Raw genomic sequence first — 18,695 nt, forward strand, 5'->3', positions numbered from 1 at the left:
TAGAAGATTTAATTAAATTACTTTAAAAATATAAAAATACAATTAGATGGACTTTGAAAGATATAAAAGGTATAAATCCTTTAATTTACACACATGAAATTCACTTGGAAGAAAATGCCAAAACATATCAACAACCACAAAGAAGGTTTAAATCCACATATGAAAGAAGTTGTTAAGAATTAATTATTAAAACTATTAGACGCTGGAATTATCTATCCAATCTCAGATAGTAAATGGGTAAGTCCAACATAAGTAGTACCTAAAAAGTCAAGCATCACTGTTATAAAAAATGAAAAAGGAGAGTTATTAAAAGCTAGAATTCCATCTAGTTGGCGTATGTGTATTGATTATAAAAAATTAAATGATACAACTAGAAAAGATCATTTTTCACTACCATTTTTAGATCAAATTCTAGAAAAAATAGCAGGTAATTCTTATTATTGTTTTCTTGATGGGTATTCGGGGTATTATCAAATACCTATATCATTAGAAGATCAAGAAAAAGCTACATTCACTTGTCTTTTTGGAACTTTTGCATTTAAAAGAATGCCATTTGGTTTATGTAATGCTCCGGCAACTTTTCAAAGATGCATGTTAAGTATTTTCAGTGATATGATTGAAGAATTTGAAGAAGTTTTTATGGATGATATAACTGTTTTTTGAAACTCGTTTGAAAATTGTCTTAAAAACCTAGAAGAAGTATTAAAAAGATGTGAATAAAAAAATCTTGTTTTAAATTGGGAAAAATGTCATTATATGGTTAAATCTGAGATTGTGTTAGGTCATGTGATATCTGAAAAAGGAATTGAAGTTGATAAAGCCAAAGTTGATGTTATTGCTAATTTAACATCATCAAAAACGGTCAAAGAAGTTCGATCATTCTTGAGTCATGCAGGATTTTATAGAAGGTTTATAAAAAATTTTAGCATAATATCTAAACCAATTTCAAATCTTTTAACAAAAGATACACAATTTGAATGGACTCAGAAATGTGAAAATGCTTTTTAAAAAATAATTAATATTTTAATTACATCACCTATTTTACAACCTCCAGATTGGTCTTTACTATTTGAATTAATGTGTGATGCAAGTGATTATGCTATAGGAGCTGTGTTAGGACAAAGCAAAGAAAGAAAACCGTATGCAATCTATTATACTAGTAGAACCTTAAATAGAGCCCAAATAAATTATTCAACTACTGAAAAAGAATTAATTTCAGTAGTATTTGCATTAGATAAGTTTCGATCCTATTTAATTGTTTCTACTACTATTGTTTACACTGATCATTCTGCCGTAAAATATTTATCAAATAACCAAGATGCTAAGCCAAGATTAATAGGGTGGATTTTATTGTTACATGAATTTGATATTATAATTAAAGATAAAAAAAAAATGTCGTAGTCGATCATTTATCTAGAATAATGACTGAATCATCTCATAATGAAATACCAATAAATGAAATTTTCCAGATGATCAGTTGTTTTATGCTACTATTATGCCCTGGTTTGCTAACATTGTAAATTTTATTGTGAAAAATAAAATGTCTTCTCATTGGAATTCACATGATTAGAATAAATTCTTGATAGAAGTAAAAAAATTTTATTAGGATGATCCTTATTTTTTAAGTATTGTCCTGACCAAATTTTTCGACGATGTATACCCGACAATGAAGTAAGTAATGTTATTAAATTTTGTCATTCTGAAGCATGTGGAGGTCATTTTCATCCAATAAAACAGCTACAAAAATCTTACAATGTGGGTTTTATTGGCCATCTTTATTCAAAGATACGCATTTATTTTGCAAATCTTCTCAAAACTGTCAGAAGATGGGATCTATTTCAAAACAAATCTTTGAATCCAATCATAATTATTGAAGTATTCGATAGTCGAGAGATAGATTTTATGAGTCTATTTCCATTATCTTTTGGATATATGTATATTTTAGTCGTCGTTGATTATGTTTCAAAATGGATTGAAGCAATTGCATGTAGAACTAATTATCATAAAGTTGTTATAAACTTTTTAAAAGAAAATATTTTTAGCCGATTTGGAATACTTAGAGCAATAATTAGTGATGGGAGAAGTTATTTTATAAATAAATCATTTTGTTCTTTGTTAAGAAAATATGGCATAAGACATAAGGTTTCTACCCCATATCATCCTCAAATTAATGGTCAAGTTGAACTTGCAAATAGAGAAATAAAACAAATTTTAGAAAAAACAGTTAATCCAAATCAAAAAGATTGGTCTTTAAGATTAATTGATGCATTATGGACATATAGAACTGCATTTAAGACATCATTAGGGATGTCACCATATAGGTTAGTTTTTGGTAAGCATTGTCATTTACCGGTTGAACTTATACATAAAACTTATTAGGCAATTATAGCATTTAATATTAATTTAGATGATGCATCTAAATTAAGAAAATTGCAATTAAATGAATTTGAAGAATTAAGAAATGATGCATATGAAAATTCAAATATTTATAAAGATAAAACTAAAGCCTTTCATGATAAAAATATTACAAGTCATTTGAAATTAGACAAAAAGTTTTACTTAATAATTCTCGTTTGTTTTTATTTCCACGAAAACTAAGATCGAGATGGTCCGGACCATTTATAGTTAAATTTTTTATCCTCATGGTGCTGTTGATATTGAAAATCCTAAAAATAATGACGTGTTTAAAGTTAATGGGCAAAGAATTAAGCCTTTTATAGAAAATAAAATTCTTAATAATCAGTTTATGCCTTTATATGATACACAATAGTTGTTTGATATTTTCATTTTGTTTTCGCAGATTCTAGTTCATTTCCCGGTTAAGTGGTGGATAACGGTACTCCGTGACTGTTTAAGTCGGTTTCTTCAGTTTTCTCAAAATAATTGAAATATAAATAATATAATAATATGGATGCTTATATTGTGAATCTACGTAAATATTTTGCTTGTTTACCTAATAATGCGTTGAAAAAAATTTATGAAGCTAGATGTAAGCGACTAAGGTTGATGATGTTATATGGCATACCAAATGATGTCCGTTTAATAATTGAAGCAAAAGTCCGATTGGTTGGGGAAGTAATTGAAATAATAATAAGACATATGCCAGGATTTGGTAAAAGCACATATGCCAAAAAGCGAAGAGCTAAACGTATAGGTGGATGTCATAAATGTGCAAGGTGGACTTGTAAGAGAAAATGCAAAAATGTTGGAATGACATCAATGAATAGATAAGATAAAATTTTATTCATTAAGAATGGTCCGAGTAAAGAGCCTTTGGATAATTTTCTAGAGGTTCTTGATACGAATTCTAGTGGGTACGTGCAAAATGAACTTCTTAAACTATGGTGGCATTTTCAACATGAGGAATATCCATATGGACGATGGAATCAGCCTTACAAAGATCCTACTGTAGTAACGCATACTGTTTAGATAAGTAAATGTATATATACAATATCGTCTTGGGAATCTGACGTTAAAAGACCATGTTTGCCAATTCATAAGAAAATTGGATTGGAAGCATATCCTCGACTCATAGAAGACGTTGAAGCCGTTACTGAACGTAAAATCAGAGGAAGATGTGAGCCACAATCACAACTACGCTGTATATATGTTTTTTAATTTTGTCATTTTTATTTTCTTTTAATAATAATAATTTCCTGTTCAAGTATTGACTTTTGGCATGTTACGCTTATAAATTCATATGTTGTGATCTAACAATTACAGAAAATATATTTCTCAACATGTCAACGTCAACGGTAAGTAAAAAAAATATTTGTGTATTTTATGGATCTAGTGCAGGAAAAGATTCTATTTATGAAGAAGTAGCAGAAAAGCTTGGAATAACACTTGCTAAAAAAAGATTCATTTGGTATATGGTGGTGGTGAAGTTGGCCTCATGGGAAAAGTTGCAAAAGCTGCGCATCCAGGTGGAAGTGAAGTCTTAGGCATTATTCCGATTACCTTAGCCAATCTTATTGGACCAACAATAGGAGAAGAAATGAAACTGGACAACATGTATGAACGAATTACTCAAATGATTGAACATCCAGATGCTTTCATTGCTTTGACAGGAGTTTTCGGTACTTTGGAAGAAATATTTCATACTGTTTGTTGGGCACAATTAAATATCCACAATAAGCCAATTGGTTTGTTAAATGTTAACAATTATTATGATAAACTGCTATCGTTTCTTGGTGATGTTGTGGAACAGGGATTTATTTCATTAGCTTCACGAAAAATGTTAGTTTCTGCTACAAGTGAAGGTGAACTTATTGATTTACTGCAAGGATTTAGTCATGAACCAGATTCATTTTTATCTCAAGTTAATTGGCCAACATCCAAGAGTAAAAAGAAAAAAATTCACGTGATGCTGAACTTGTGATTCAACGGTATGTTTTAATGTTTTTTTTAAGGTATGAATAATCTCTTCTTCTTCTCTTAGTTTTTTTATATAAAAATAAAAATATATACATATATAGTAATAATAATAATAATAATTTTTAGTTCAATGTCGAGTAAGGTGACAGTAAATTGCACCTGAGACGCATTAGTTAATAATTATTTGAAAATCACAATACGCTAGATTTTAATATTCATTATATTCAAATTACAGATTACAAGAAAAATTAGTTTTTCATAAGTACCAATTTATTTATATACTAGAAAGCGCGTTAACAATTAACACGCTACGGGTCGGGTCGCGACTTTTGAATTACTTAATAAATCGATACAATAATTGTTTGTTGTCTGTTGGTAAAAAAGAAAAAGAAATACTTGCTTTTTGTCACATTAAATTAAACTAGGTAAGGGTACCTCAATTCTTGAGGTGTCTTACACAAGTTTGTAGTCCAACATATGAGCATTTATATTTGTCTCTAGAACAACTAACCATGTATTTATATTTGTGTAGGTCTTATTTAATAATTTAATTTTAAAAGCCATAAGTATTTTGATTATAGTGATTTTTTATTTTCTTTTATATCCATAGTCATACGATTAGTATTTTAAGTTAGCATTGTGTTTAACAAAGTAAAAAAATATGAAAAAACAAAGAATTTATAAAATTGAACATAGTTAGGAAATAGATTGAGTTGGTATTAAAATAAGAGAATTTTAATAACAAGTCTCAAACAGGACCTAAAGTATTTGTTCATCTTAAAATTTAATCATAGATCTACTCCGTAAATAGGTAATTAAATTCGAAAATAGAGCATCCACATGTAAATCAGGCTAGTGGTTGTAAGGGTGCCACAATTAATGACATGGTTGACGCTAATGAATTTACGAACGTGACAACTTTACCTTAAATATTAGTTGTAATATGAACCATTAAATAACCGATAAAAACATGTAAAATCTTAGTATAATCAAAAAGCTTTGAAAACTCGTTAATGTAGAGAGGATTTCAATAGCTATAACATTTGTTATTTGATAATTTAGTTGATGTATTTATGAATTTTGTAACTTCGAGTTTTTCAGATATTTAAACATGAGAATCAATTTAATTCACAAGACAGCTGAATAGATGATTACAACGAGAGACTAATAAAAGAAATCAAAGTATATGAATAGAAATGATTTGGAACGCGTATTAAGAAGAAAACGTAGGTCAGTAACATGTAAGAAAAATAAATTAACATGGAGGTGGCTGATGTATTATAAAGAAAATAAAAATTAAATACATAAAGTAACGAAGTGGAGAGCAGTTTTCATATACGTTTATTTGATCAAGCGTAATCAAAAACTTATAATATGTCTACACACATGGACTATTACTAAGCATTTTCGATACTATAAGATAAATGTTTTATTATTCATTTAATGTACATGATTGTTTTGATGGAGCTCGTTGGTATTTAGAGTTGTCTCAATGTCTGTTGCACAATTTAGCAAGAGCAAAAGCTTTGATTCCATATTAAGCATTCTTCGTAAGATGATGGTATATACTGAGTTGGAGTAAAATCTTCTTATTAGTTCTTCAACTTCTCTTTGAAGTATATAGTTGTATTGAAATGTCCACAGTCTATACATGTACAGTAAGGATTGTTTCCAATGAATTTGGTTGATATATTGAACATATAATTAGCAAATGATGGGTATTGAGAAACTATAACATAGCAAGTATTATTTTTCCTTTGTATCCAAGGGAAAAAAAAAGACATCACTTGATCGATATCCTAATTTTTCTTTCATTAATAACTTTCACGAAAATGACTATCTTGCAAATTTTTTTCTACAAAAATTTTGAATAATATTGTAAATGTTTACACCTCAACTAAAATGACTCGCTATATATCATCACAATTTAAAAGAGTTAATTATTAAATCTTAGTTCTGTTTGGGTTAGTAAATGATAATAGTAACTCCACCAAAATATTATTGTCTTGTTTGTTAACATAAATTTCAACTCGTATTATGATCAAATTTAGTCTTCTCATTACGCGAAAAATTATATTTTCAATAACGTAATGTACACAGTTTTTATTTTTTGTTTTATTTTTTATTTTGTAATCGATGAATTTGCGATTTTAGTTATGAACTTAAATATAGTTTCAGTTTTAATAATTTTTATTGAAATGTTATCGTAACACCGATAAATACTGACGAACGACAAAATATATACAGTATAACAAGTGTGAATATTCATTGTATCTATTTGAATATTTGTCATTTGAGCATAAGCTCAGATTTAAGGCGCTTTCAGTATCATATATTTTTTTTTAATCTAAAGAGTTTTTATATACTTGTCTTCTTATCCTATTTAATATTTGATAATAGATACATATGTATATTTGGATTTGTTGAATTTAATAAATAATGATCAATATTATATACATTCGGTAAGGTCACAAAATATTTGGATCGCTGTCACTTAGTTCAGTTTTTACCATTTTACAGTGGATGTTTTTGAAAATAAGAAAAATGATTTTTTAATATAAAAAAATCATATATTGCTATGCTTCTACACAATGAAAAAAAAAGGGAAAAAAGACCGTAAATTTGTGCTTCATTTTTAAATATTTAAAGTAAACTACTTGTTAGTCACATTGATGTAAATAAAGAGGGTTTATTTTTTTCAAAAACAATAAGTTTTAAAAATGGTTAAAATCATGTTTGATTTCATTGGTTAATGTTAGATAATTCAAAAAATAAACTTGTTCATTATAAAATTCAGCCTATACTTCCATGTGTTTTTTGCTAGTTGCTAATGGACACAACACAACACAACATAAGACAACCGCTTTCTTTGAGCTTTCATCTTCTTAATTAATTTTCTTCATGAAAGAGGAAAAAAATAAGTTGCATTAAATTCCCACAATAAGTCACTCAGTCTTGGAAAAGTATACAAAGATAATCCTACCATCTGTCACAAATTTCTTAGTTCGTTTGCCTTTTTTGCATAATGGAAATCATACATATTCTCTGAGCCATATATATTTTTTATTTTTAAAAATGGATCAGACTTTTGTTTTAGCTGACCCCTAGTCCGTCAACCTGCACTAAATTTGACTGAAATTCACCCAATTTTTTTTATCAATAAAATGGAGACGTGAGAATGAAATGAAATCAAATCATTTTTAATAATCAAATCATTATTTTTAACTAAATTCAAAATAATAACTACAAAAAAATGTTATTGTTATTGTTTTTGTTATTATTATTATTATTTATTAAAAATAAAATAATGATTATTGATACTATTTTAATTATTATGAAATTATTGTTATTTTTTTAATTAATATAAATTTATACAACAATAATAATACTTTTTCGTTGGAATTTGATTTAAACCAGCTGGAAAACTTATTTTAAATTTTAATTGAGCTTTAAATCTAAAAACCCAACAAACTTTTCAAATGAAAATATTTTTTTATTTTCAGCCGCCTAAGTCCGTGTAGATGCCTAGATGGCCAATTAGCACTTTTTTGAAGCGGTCGACCGGCGTCTAAGCGGTAGCCTATCCCGATTTTTATATTACTTGTTAAATTAAATATAAGAAACTTTTGGTAGAAATATAAGAATGTGAAGTTTGGAAATAACATTCTCATTTAAATGTGGTGTTAAAGTGGAGACAAAAAATACATAATTTTAAAAACCTTATTTGAGTGAGACAGGCTTCCCATGAAAGTATAGTATATTGATAAAATTTACAGCTATATTTTTAATGAAATTGACAATTGTTGTACCCAAAAAAATCTACATTAAGAATTGTCACATCAAAAAATAATATGATTATGTTATAAGGAAAAGGAGGGGGAAGCAGCCTTCAGTTTGAACGGTTTCATTGCAAGTACCCATGAATCAATTGCGATGACATTGGCCCCTACCCTCTTTTGGACTATGGTTTTTACACTTGAAAATTACAAGCATCGTACGTGCCCAATAGTATATTAGTTTATATGATTTCAACACCAAAAGTATGTTAGTTTATACACAAAAGGACCAGTGCTTGATTTATATTTTGAGAAATAAATGTTTGTTTTATCTAATAATGTTAACTAAGTCCATCGATAACGTGGGGTATATACGGTAAATTCTACACAATTTATACTAAACTCAATGAAAACGTAAGGCTAAATACCTTTTGTTTTTAAGATATTGTACTAATTTCTCTAAATTTCGAGTTTTGTCTCAACCCAATACATTACTTCAATCCATGGATTTACTGCAAAGCAATGTATTTGTTGCAGTTAACAGAAGGTGCTACACAAGTTTGTGTTACAAAAGAGTCGGAGTCATAAAGTCTGACAGAGAAATGCCGAAGAAAATAATGGAGCTCGGCCATTTATACATAGCATCGCTAGTTTACCATGCAATTTATGCTGTTTCATTAAAAATGATGACAAGTTCCAGTATAGGTGCCAAGAACAGATAAAATGGTGCCAAGATTGTGGTAGCAGTGGGAACAGAGTCATAGGATACCTTACATCCTCCCGCATCTACCTACTATGCACATTAATTTCTAAAAGATTATCTTTTTCTGCAGTTCATCACCAACACTCGATTCGCTGTTTCAGGATAGAATAACACATTTGGATGGAAGTAAACAAGGCATTCCCTTTAGCACTCTGCTTCAGTAGATGACTCATCCTAACACTCCAGATAAAAAATCACAAAAGAGAGATGCTTACTTCTGGGATTGGCCAGTGAATAACCGATTCAACAGCAACAACCATGGCATGTACAAAATCATCACCCCAGTAGCGATGGCAGTAAATCCTTGAACTGTTGGATAGGAATTTACCTGTGCAGGAAAACAGATATTTGACAGTCGAAAATATTTCAAAAAGCTGAACAGGCCCAAGAAGAAGTATTTGCAATTGTTCGAGACACAAATTGAAGATTAATGGTTAAATAATGTCTTCTTTATCCAGAGAATATGTTTCCGCCCATGAAATCGACGAAACAAGATTTTGACAAAAGTTGTAGGCAAGTAGGCAACATAGCATGGAGCATACCATTTGATCAAGAGCAAGCCATTCATTAGTCGAATCATCGGTAACTGTACCCCCAATCACTACATTCGTCGTTTGTCTAACCCTTCCATCTGTCTTTGAAATTTCTGATAATTTTGAAAGATGTACTCAAAAACCCTTTCCAAATACAAATTCTATTATGTAAAATTAAAGAATGCAAGCACAACACAGCAAAGTCTATTGCACCCCTAAAATAAAATGCCTCGAAGATTTTAAGCGAACTATTTTCCCTTAAATTCCACACAAGCCCTGTTTTTCAAGCAATTGAGCATTCTCACCACAGGTGAAACAAGCGCACAAGCTGCTCAAGAAAAGCAACACCCAGACGCCACTAGAACTAGATTAAAAAATCCATATTTATTTATTTGCTGCCGAAATAAGTTAATTTGCCAAAACATGCACCTGAAATCGCCTTCAACACCGCTTACTGAGGAGGTTCTTGCTCATAATCGTCGCCAGAAGAAGATGCGCTTCCAAAATTTGTGCAATTTCTTGCAAACTGAGAACTTTTAGCAGATACCGCGACCTCGTTCCTAGAACATATTGCTGCTTTACAGCAACAATATGGTTTCAACGTCGATATTTTCTGGTGGGCCAAAATGATTGGTGTAAAATTGCTCATGAAAGGTAAAGGCAGAGATGATTCAGAAATCTGCAAGAAGACGTTTCTGAGAATACTTCTGCATGCCATTTTTGAAATCTTGGTGGAGAAATTACAGTACGTATATATGAAATACAAGTTGTGTGGTGGAGGGAAGAGCAAACCCCTCGTGGCGTTGGCCCCGTCTTTGTTGTTGGTGTAGGGACACGTATCTGGATTGTGACCTGACACTGGAAAGAAACTGGCATTTTGAGAGAGAGCGTGTTTTAAGTATACTAGGTATGGGCACCTCAATTCTTGAGGTGTCCTACTCAGTTTTATAGTATAACATATGGATATTTATATTTTTTTAAAAGTTATTAATTATGTGTTTATGTTTATGAGTATAATATTTTTTTTGTTTTTCTCTATGCGTATTTAAACGATTATTATTGCAAATTGACATTGTGTTTAACAAAGTGAAAAATATGAAAAACAAGGAATTTATAAAAGTGAAAATGATTAGAAAAAAGACTGAATAGGTGTTCAAATAGGAGAAGTTTAATAACATGTTGCAAATTGAATATAATGTATTGCTTTATCTTAAATATAATGAAGGAGCTACTTCAGAAATAAGTTATTATAAATTCGAAAATAGAGTATCCGTATTTTGGTATTGATGGTAAGGGTGTTACATTTAATGATGTTGTTGACACCAACAAATTAATGAATGCGGTAACTTTAACTTAAATATAAGTTGTAATATGAGCCATTAAACAATCAATAGGAGAACAAAAAATTTTAGTGTAATCAAAGAAATTTGAAAAAATGTTAATGTAGACATGATTTCAATATGTTTAACTTTTTTTTTTGAATTTAGTTGTTGGATTTATGAATTTTGTAACTTAGGGTTTTTTTATGACATATAAACATTAGAGTTAATATTAATTTATAAAACATCTGAATAAAAAAGAGAACAATGATGGTCTAATAAAAGAAATTAAAGTATATGAATAAAAATTGTTTGGAGCTCGTATTAATCTAAAGTTTATAATACGTTTACGCATATGTATAACGACTAAACATTTTCGATAACATAAGATAAATATTTTATTATTCATTTAATGTACATGGTTGTTTTGATGAAGTTCGTTGGTATTTATGAATGTTTCAATGTTTGTTACATATTTTAGTAGGAGCAATAGTTTTGATTTCATGTTCGGCATTTTTCGTAAGATGTTCTATATTGGACTTGAATATATTCTTCTATTTAATTCTTTCACATCATTCTGAAATAGATAGTTATATTGATATCGTTCATATCCAATACATGTACAGAAAAGATTGTTTTCTATTGAATTTGGTTCATATACTGAATTTGTAGTTAGCAAAATATGGATATCGAAAATTTATAACATAACAAGTATGTTAAACGTTAGGTAATAAAACATATAAGTATGTATGAGATAAGAGAAATTACAAACTAAATCCATTGTGAAGATAAAATGCACTAAAGTTGTACATATTTGCGTGCAATAGATGTATGAGCTAAAAGTTTGAATTTCATATTTAAAGTACTATTATTAAATCTTTAATTTGCTGAGCATTTTTAATTTTTTCACAAACGACAACAAAGTGAAGGTATCCCACCATATTTTGCAAAGTAAAAGAACCACATCATAATTCACATAAAAGTTACATTTTTTTTCCAAAAGTAGAAAAAAGTACAAAATGTGATGTTACGAAGCATAATTGAACCCTCGTCGCTAACTGTTGATTCGAAGCTGTGGAAAAAAGCTAAATAACAAAAAAAAAAAAAAAAAAAAAAAAAAAAAAAAAAAAAAATAATAAATAAAAAAAAAAAAAAAAAAAAAAAAATAAAAAAAAAAAAAAAAAAAAAAAAAAAAAAAAAAAAAAAAAAAAAAAAAAAAAAAAAAAAAAAAAAACAAGCTGACGTGTAGTATATGATGCATCGCCAAATATAAGAATTTAAGCAATTGCAAAGAGAATCAATGAGAATATCCAATAATATTACCTCAATTCATTGCAAAGCAAACAGCTAACACAAAAAAAACAATTCACAAAATTTACCTCTTTTATTCTAATAAGTAAGAGAAATTACTGCTTGCAGCTGAATATATGACTGTCAATACTTTTGGATCCAATACACAATCTACTAAATATTATTGACCACATTTGAAAAGAAAATGTCGTTGTTTGGGTCGCCCAGTATACACAATGTAAGTACCTTAGTCATTTTTAGCATGCTTTGGGCTTTTCTGTGTTATAGCTCTTTCAAAGTCGAAGCTTCTTTTGGTGGCTGAACTGATTTGATGCTCGGTCAGAGTTGTTGCAACCGGCAGGTCATGGGTGAGGTGGAGAAAAGAACACAACACACGTGGTTTGGCTCTAGGCAGTGATGTGTTGTAAAAGACATCTGTAAAAGGTATCCAAGCGCACCTTATAAACTTGGTTATTAAAAGGTAAAAAACTAAAAAATGATTGTACAATACCAGTTAGTCAAACCTAGGGAAAAAATAGCCAGACCTGATTGTGAGTGTATTAAACTATGAGATTTTACTCATTGCATGAACTGTGAGCATATGCACTCATGATATTTCACAAGAATCACAGGAGATCATCAGCAAATCTCAATGATTTTCAAAAGCATGCGAACATAAATTACCGCATTTGACTCATATATTTATATAAGGCACACATTTGCAAGAATAAGTCAGAGTAGATGTGCTAGCACGGAATTCTCAATCACACAGATGATATTTTAAAACATATAGAAAAAAATTAGTCATCAATTTTAATCTCTTCTTATCAAAGTTGGAGTCTTAACAAATTTAAGTTCTTGGTCACCAAGGTGCTCCTCACATTTTCAATTCCCAACGGTCACTCTCATTTTGGTAGCATAATCTCCTATACATTTGTATTTTACTGTTCCATCGAAATTTCGAAAATATGTTCAAGATAATCTTCGTATAAATTATATGGCAACTTCATCTTTTAAAATTATGCAGTTTAAATAAGAGAAACAAGACAATACTTTGAAGCAAAGAGAGTAGTATATCACAAAACTTCCCTATCTTCTATATCGATTAAAAGCTCAATAGTTAACGACATCCATTCTAGCCAATGTCTATCAGAATCCACGTACCAACAAATACCATGTAAATAACATGTTACAAGGCCTCCCCATCACAGATTTCTAGGTCACGAACAACGTATTCCTTGAAATTTTCAATTCCTAAAGATTTGCTCTAGTTTTGGAAACATAAATTTCCAATCTTTTTGTGTTTTGCTATTCCATCTTAATTTCCGAATTATGTATGTGTATCCATCCACATCCATTCATGTGCAGCTCGTTAATCAATGTGGGCGAAATCTAAAGCAAAGAGAACCTCCAGAAGCCCAAAAAAGGAAGCATGATTCTAGTGCCTTACGTCTAAGGGATCACTCTCTTTTATCCACTCTCCCAATAAATAAGCATTTTATTGAAAAGAAAATGAAGGGAAAACATCACAAGGAAGCAAGCAAACCAATACTGAGGTGACTGTGTTAGAAGCTTACCAACAGGAAGAAGAGGGAAGGAACATATCAGACGTAGAACCAAGAAACCGAAAGAAGAGTCAGGACGCTGACAACGCACTTAACAAATCTTTTTGTTGGGCTCTGCTCGCTGCAAGGCGGGAGAGACGAAAACCAAGGCAAGCTGAGGAGAAAAAGAAGTATGCGAAGAAATAGAGTAAAATAAACGATGTGGAAGCAGGACAAAGAAGCTGGCCAAGTGTGAACATTTCCCTACCCGTTCAGCTTTTGAAGAAATTTTGAAGGAAAGGCAGATTATGTTTTTTTTTAAAAAAATAAGACATGATCAACACATCAAGAGATCAAGTGGTTATTCTAAACTACCAAAATTAGTATACTCGGAAATCATCAAGAACGTACCAACCATAAATAATGTTCCTATTTTCTCTAATGTCAGATTTCTCATATGCATTTCTGAATAATTTTTTTTAAAAAATGAGTATCGGTATGTTAGGTCACTGCACCACAATCGACCTTGAGTCATCACAACGAAAGTGAAAGTGAGAGCCTGGTCAATGTAATCAGCATTCTACTTGTCAAATAGTATTGTTTTGTTATTTGATAAAAACATATCTCATGTTGGTCAATTCGATCAAATTGGAGAAATTGATCCAACTTCATAGTAACGATATCCACATTTTAACCTCTCACAAACCCATTGCTCATTTATCTATTTACCCTCCAATTTGAGTACAACATTGAGTTCTACTGAGTACAGGAATTTGAGTACAACATTGCTTATATTTTTAAAAAGAGTATCTGTATGATGCAAGCCGCATTGAGTTCTAGTGAGTACAGAAATTAGACTTGCTAATAAGAGTGAAAGAGGCTACTTTCATCATGCTCAAGCATTCTAGAGCGCAATCAAAGTATTTTTCCTTATCTAGTCTAAACGACCTTTAGCTAGTGAGATCGATATCTCTAGGTTGAAGAAGTTTACAGTCAATAAGAGTAAAAGAAAATTCCAATCATGATGCCATACGAGAAGGCCCTGCCTTTAGAGTGGAAATCTGAAGAAATTAAAAAGCTCAAATAAGAACAAGGATTTTTTAAGCAAGGCACCAAATTAACATGAGAATGCACCCGAAACGAAGCAACTCTTGAAGTCATCACCCAGAACAAGAACAAATGAAGAACAAACCCAAGAGTTAAAGCCAAAAGGAAAAAAAACAGAAAGAAGAAAGCTAACGCAACATAGGCTAACCAATGCAAAGGAGGAGGAACGCCACGCAACAGAGCGAAGACCGAAAAACTACACGATGGAGGATGAAGACAACACACCAAGCAAACTTTTTTGGGTGGACTTTGCTCGGTGCAAGGGTCGGAGGCCGAAAACCAAGGCTCCAGAATGAAGGAAGACATGAAAGCGAAGAGAAGAGGCGAAGAAGGAAGCCAACTGTCACTGTAACCTACAGCTGTGTGTTATGGTGGAGAGAGAAGCCCATCTCACGTGCTATTGTCCTTGATATGTGCTGCGGTGGAAAGAGCATGCCCATGACACCTGTTGGAACTTAACCTTCAGCACGGAATTCTCAATCACACAGATGATATTTTAAAACATATAGAAAAAAATTAGTCATCAATTTTAATCTCTTCTTATCAAAGTTGGAGTCTTAACAAATTTAAGTCCTTGGTCACCAAGGTGCTCCTCACATTTTCAATTCCCAACGGTCACTCTCATTTTGGTAGCATAATCTCCTATACATTTGTATTTTACTGTTCCATCGAAATTTCGAAAATATGTTCAAGATAATCTTCGTATAAATTATATGGCAACTTCATCTTTTAAAATTATGCAGTTTAAATAAGAGAAACAAGACAATACTTTGAAGCAAAGAGAGTAGTATATCACAAAACTTCCCTATCTTCTATATCGATTAAAAGCTCAATAGTTAACGACATCCATTCTAGCCAATGTCTATCAGAATCCACGTACCAACAAATACCATGTAAATAACATGTTACAAGGCCTCCCCATCACAGATTTCTAGGTCACGAACAACGTATTCCTTGAAATTTTCAATTCCTAAAGATTTGCTCTAGTTTTGGAAACATAAATTTCCAATCTTTTTGTGTTTTGCTATTCCATCTTAATTTCCGAATTATGTATGTGTATCCATCCACATCCATTCATGTGCAGCTCGTTAATCAATGTGGGCGAAATCTAAAGCAAAGAGAACCTCCAGAAGCCCAAAAAAGGAAGCATGATTCTAGTGCCTTACGTCTAAGGGATCACTCTCTTTTATCCACTCTCCCAATAAATAAGCATTTTATTGAAAAGAAAATGAAGGGAAAACATCACAAGGAAGCAAGCAAACCAATACTGAGGTGACTGTGTTAGAAGCTTACCAACAGGAAGAAGAGGGAAGGAACATATCAGACGTAGAACCAAGAAACCGAAAGAAGAGTCAGGACGCTGACAACGCACTTAACAAATCTTTTTGTTGGGCTCTGCTCGCTGCAAGGCGGGAGAGACGAAAACCAAGGCAAGCTGAGGAGAAAAAGAAGTATGCGAAGAAATAGAGTAAAATAAACGATGTGGAAGCAGGACAAAGAAGCTGGCCAAGTGTGAACATTTCCCTACCCGTTCAGCTTTTGAAGAAATTTTGAAGGAAAGGCAGATTATGTTTTTTTTTAAAAAAATAAGACATGATCAACACATCAAGAGATCAAGTGGTTATTCTAAACTACCAAAATTAGTATACTCGGAAATCATCAAGAACGTACCAACCATAAATAATGTTCCTATTTTCTCTAATGTCAGATTTCTCATATGCATTTCTGAATAATTTTTTTTAAAAAATGAGTATCGGTATGTTAGGTCACTGCACCACAATCGACCTTGAGTCATCACAACGAAAGTGAAAGTGAGAGCCTGGTCAATGTAATCAGCATTCTACTTGTCAAATAGTATTGTTTTGTTATTTGATAAAAACATATCTCATGTTGGTCAATTCGATCAAATTGGAGAAATTGATCCAACTTCATAGTAACGATATCCACATTTTAACCTCTCACAAACCCATTGCTCATTTATCTATTTACCCTCCAATTTGAGTACAGCATTGAGTTCTACTGAGTACAGGAATTTGAGTACAACATTGCTTATATTTTTAAAAAGAGTATCTGTATGATGCAAGCCGCATTGAGTTCTAGTGAGTACAGAAATTAGACTTGCTAATAAGAGTGAAAGAGGCTACTTTCATCATGCTCAAGCATTCTAGAGCGCAATCAAAGTTTTTTTGCTTATCTAGTCTAAACGACCTTTAGCTAGTGAGATCGATATCTCTAGGTTGAAGAAGTTTACAGTCAATAAGAGTAAAAGAAAATTCCAATCANATCCACATTTTAACCTCTCACAAACCCATTGCTCATTTATCTATTTACCCTCCAATTTGAGTACAACATTGAGTTCTACTGAGTACAGGAATTTGAGTACAACATTGCTTATATTTTTAAAAAGAGTATCTGTATGATGCAAGCCGCATTGAGTTCTAGTGAGTACAGAAATTAGACTTGCTAATAAGAGTGAAAGAGGCTACTTTCATCATGCTCAAGCATTCTAGAGCGCAATCAAAGTTTTTTTGCTTATCTAGTCTAAACGACCTTTAGCTAGTGAGATCGATATCTCTAGGTTGAAGAAGTTTACAGTCAATAAGAGTAAAAGAAAATTTCAATCACGATGCCATACGAGAAGGCCCTGCCCTTAGAGTGGAAATCTGAAGAAATTAAAAAGCTCAAATAAGAACAAGGATTTTTTAAGCAAGGCACCAAATTAACATGAGAATGCACCCGAAACGAAGCAACTCTGGAAGTCATCACCCAGAACAAGAACAAATGAAGAACAAACCCAAGAGTTAAAGCCAAAAGGAAAAAAAAACAGAAGGAAGAAAGCTAACGCAACATAGGCTAACCAATGCCAAGGAGGAGGAATGCCACGCAACAGAGCGAAGACCGAAAAACTACACGATGGAGGATGAAGACAACACACCAAGCAAACTTTTTTGGGTGGACTTTGCTCGGTGCAAGGGTCGGAGGCCGAAAACCAAGGCTCCAGAACGAAGGAAGACATGAAAGCGAAGAGAAGAGGCGAAGAAGGAAGCCAACTGTCACTGTAACCTACAGCTGTGTGTTATGGTGGAGAGAGAAGCCCATCTCACGTGCTATTGTCCTTGATATGTGCTGCGGTGGAAAGAGCATGCCCATGACACCTGTTGGAACTTAACCTTCAACTGGGCCAAAACTGGCCATTTTGAACGATAGTAGGCTTTGATATAAGTAGATAGATAGATAGATAGATAGAAGTAGATAGATATATATTTTTTTGATTAATTAATATAAAATATATAATAGATGTGTTTATTTATATATATATATATATAATTGTGTGTGTTTTTAAATAAAATAATTTCTAAACTTTTTATGAGAATATATTTAAAAGATATGGTTTATATGGTTGTTAACATGTATAATTGAAAGAATTATTTTTGTAAAAGTATAATATATACTCACACATCTTTTGTGAGTAAGTGGTGAGAAATGAGAAATCAATTAATAAACTTTTATTGATTATTAAAAAATGATTAATTACAAGAATATAACTTCCCTTAAAAAAAATTATTAAAAAAATAAATAAATAAATAACGGACTGCAAAGTTCTTGTTCATTGTAATTTTTTTTCTAGATTTGAATGATGTACTATCAACGTGTTCTTAAAAAAACATCAATCAATGTGTTCTTAAAAAAAAGATTTGTTTGTGGTGGATAAGTTTCAAAGGTAGTCGGATGTATTCATTATATAAATGTTTATATATATAGACATTTATGGTAGAATGTTTGGATAAAAAAAATTATGTTATTGTAAAATTTTGTAGTCACGTTATTTAAAAAAAAAAAAAGGAAAAAAAAGAAAAAAAAGAGAGATTTTATTCTTTGTAAATTTTTCTATTTTGTTTTCAATATTAGTTTATTCTTTAATATTTAGCCTTTTCATTGAGAGTTAATATTCATTCCAACTCAATGAGTGAAAATCAGCTATTCAT

General features: G+C 31.1%; 2 long non-coding RNA genes across 3 annotated transcripts; both read right to left on the reverse strand.

The window, feature by feature from the left end:
- Positions 1 to 8,723: 8,723 nt before the first annotated feature.
- On the reverse strand, positions 8,724 to 10,206 carry LOC140968643 (uncharacterized). The gene is made up of 3 exons (XR_012173815.1): positions 9,879 to 10,206; positions 9,459 to 9,562; positions 8,724 to 9,244 (listed from the first exon to the last, which is right to left on the reverse strand). It is a non-coding gene; the product is annotated as an uncharacterized lncRNA (long non-coding RNA).
- A 1,648-nt stretch (positions 10,207 to 11,854) lies between these two features.
- On the reverse strand, positions 11,855 to 17,928 carry LOC140968642 (uncharacterized). Of its 2 annotated transcripts, XR_012173814.1 has the most exons (4): positions 17,568 to 17,928; positions 16,003 to 16,144; positions 13,636 to 15,154; positions 11,855 to 12,493 (listed from the first exon to the last, which is right to left on the reverse strand). It is a non-coding gene; the product is annotated as an uncharacterized lncRNA (long non-coding RNA). The 2 variants fall into 2 exon arrangements; XR_012173813.1 differs by lacking the exon at positions 11,855 to 12,493 and having other exon boundaries at positions 12,520 to 15,154.
- Between the last annotated feature and the right edge of the window lie 767 nt (positions 17,929 to 18,695).

Source organism: Primulina huaijiensis, unplaced genomic scaffold, assembly GCF_012295235.1.
Source record: "Primulina huaijiensis isolate GDHJ02 unplaced genomic scaffold, ASM1229523v2 scaffold37659, whole genome shotgun sequence".
Taxonomy (NCBI): Eukaryota; Viridiplantae; Streptophyta; class Magnoliopsida; order Lamiales; family Gesneriaceae; genus Primulina; species Primulina huaijiensis.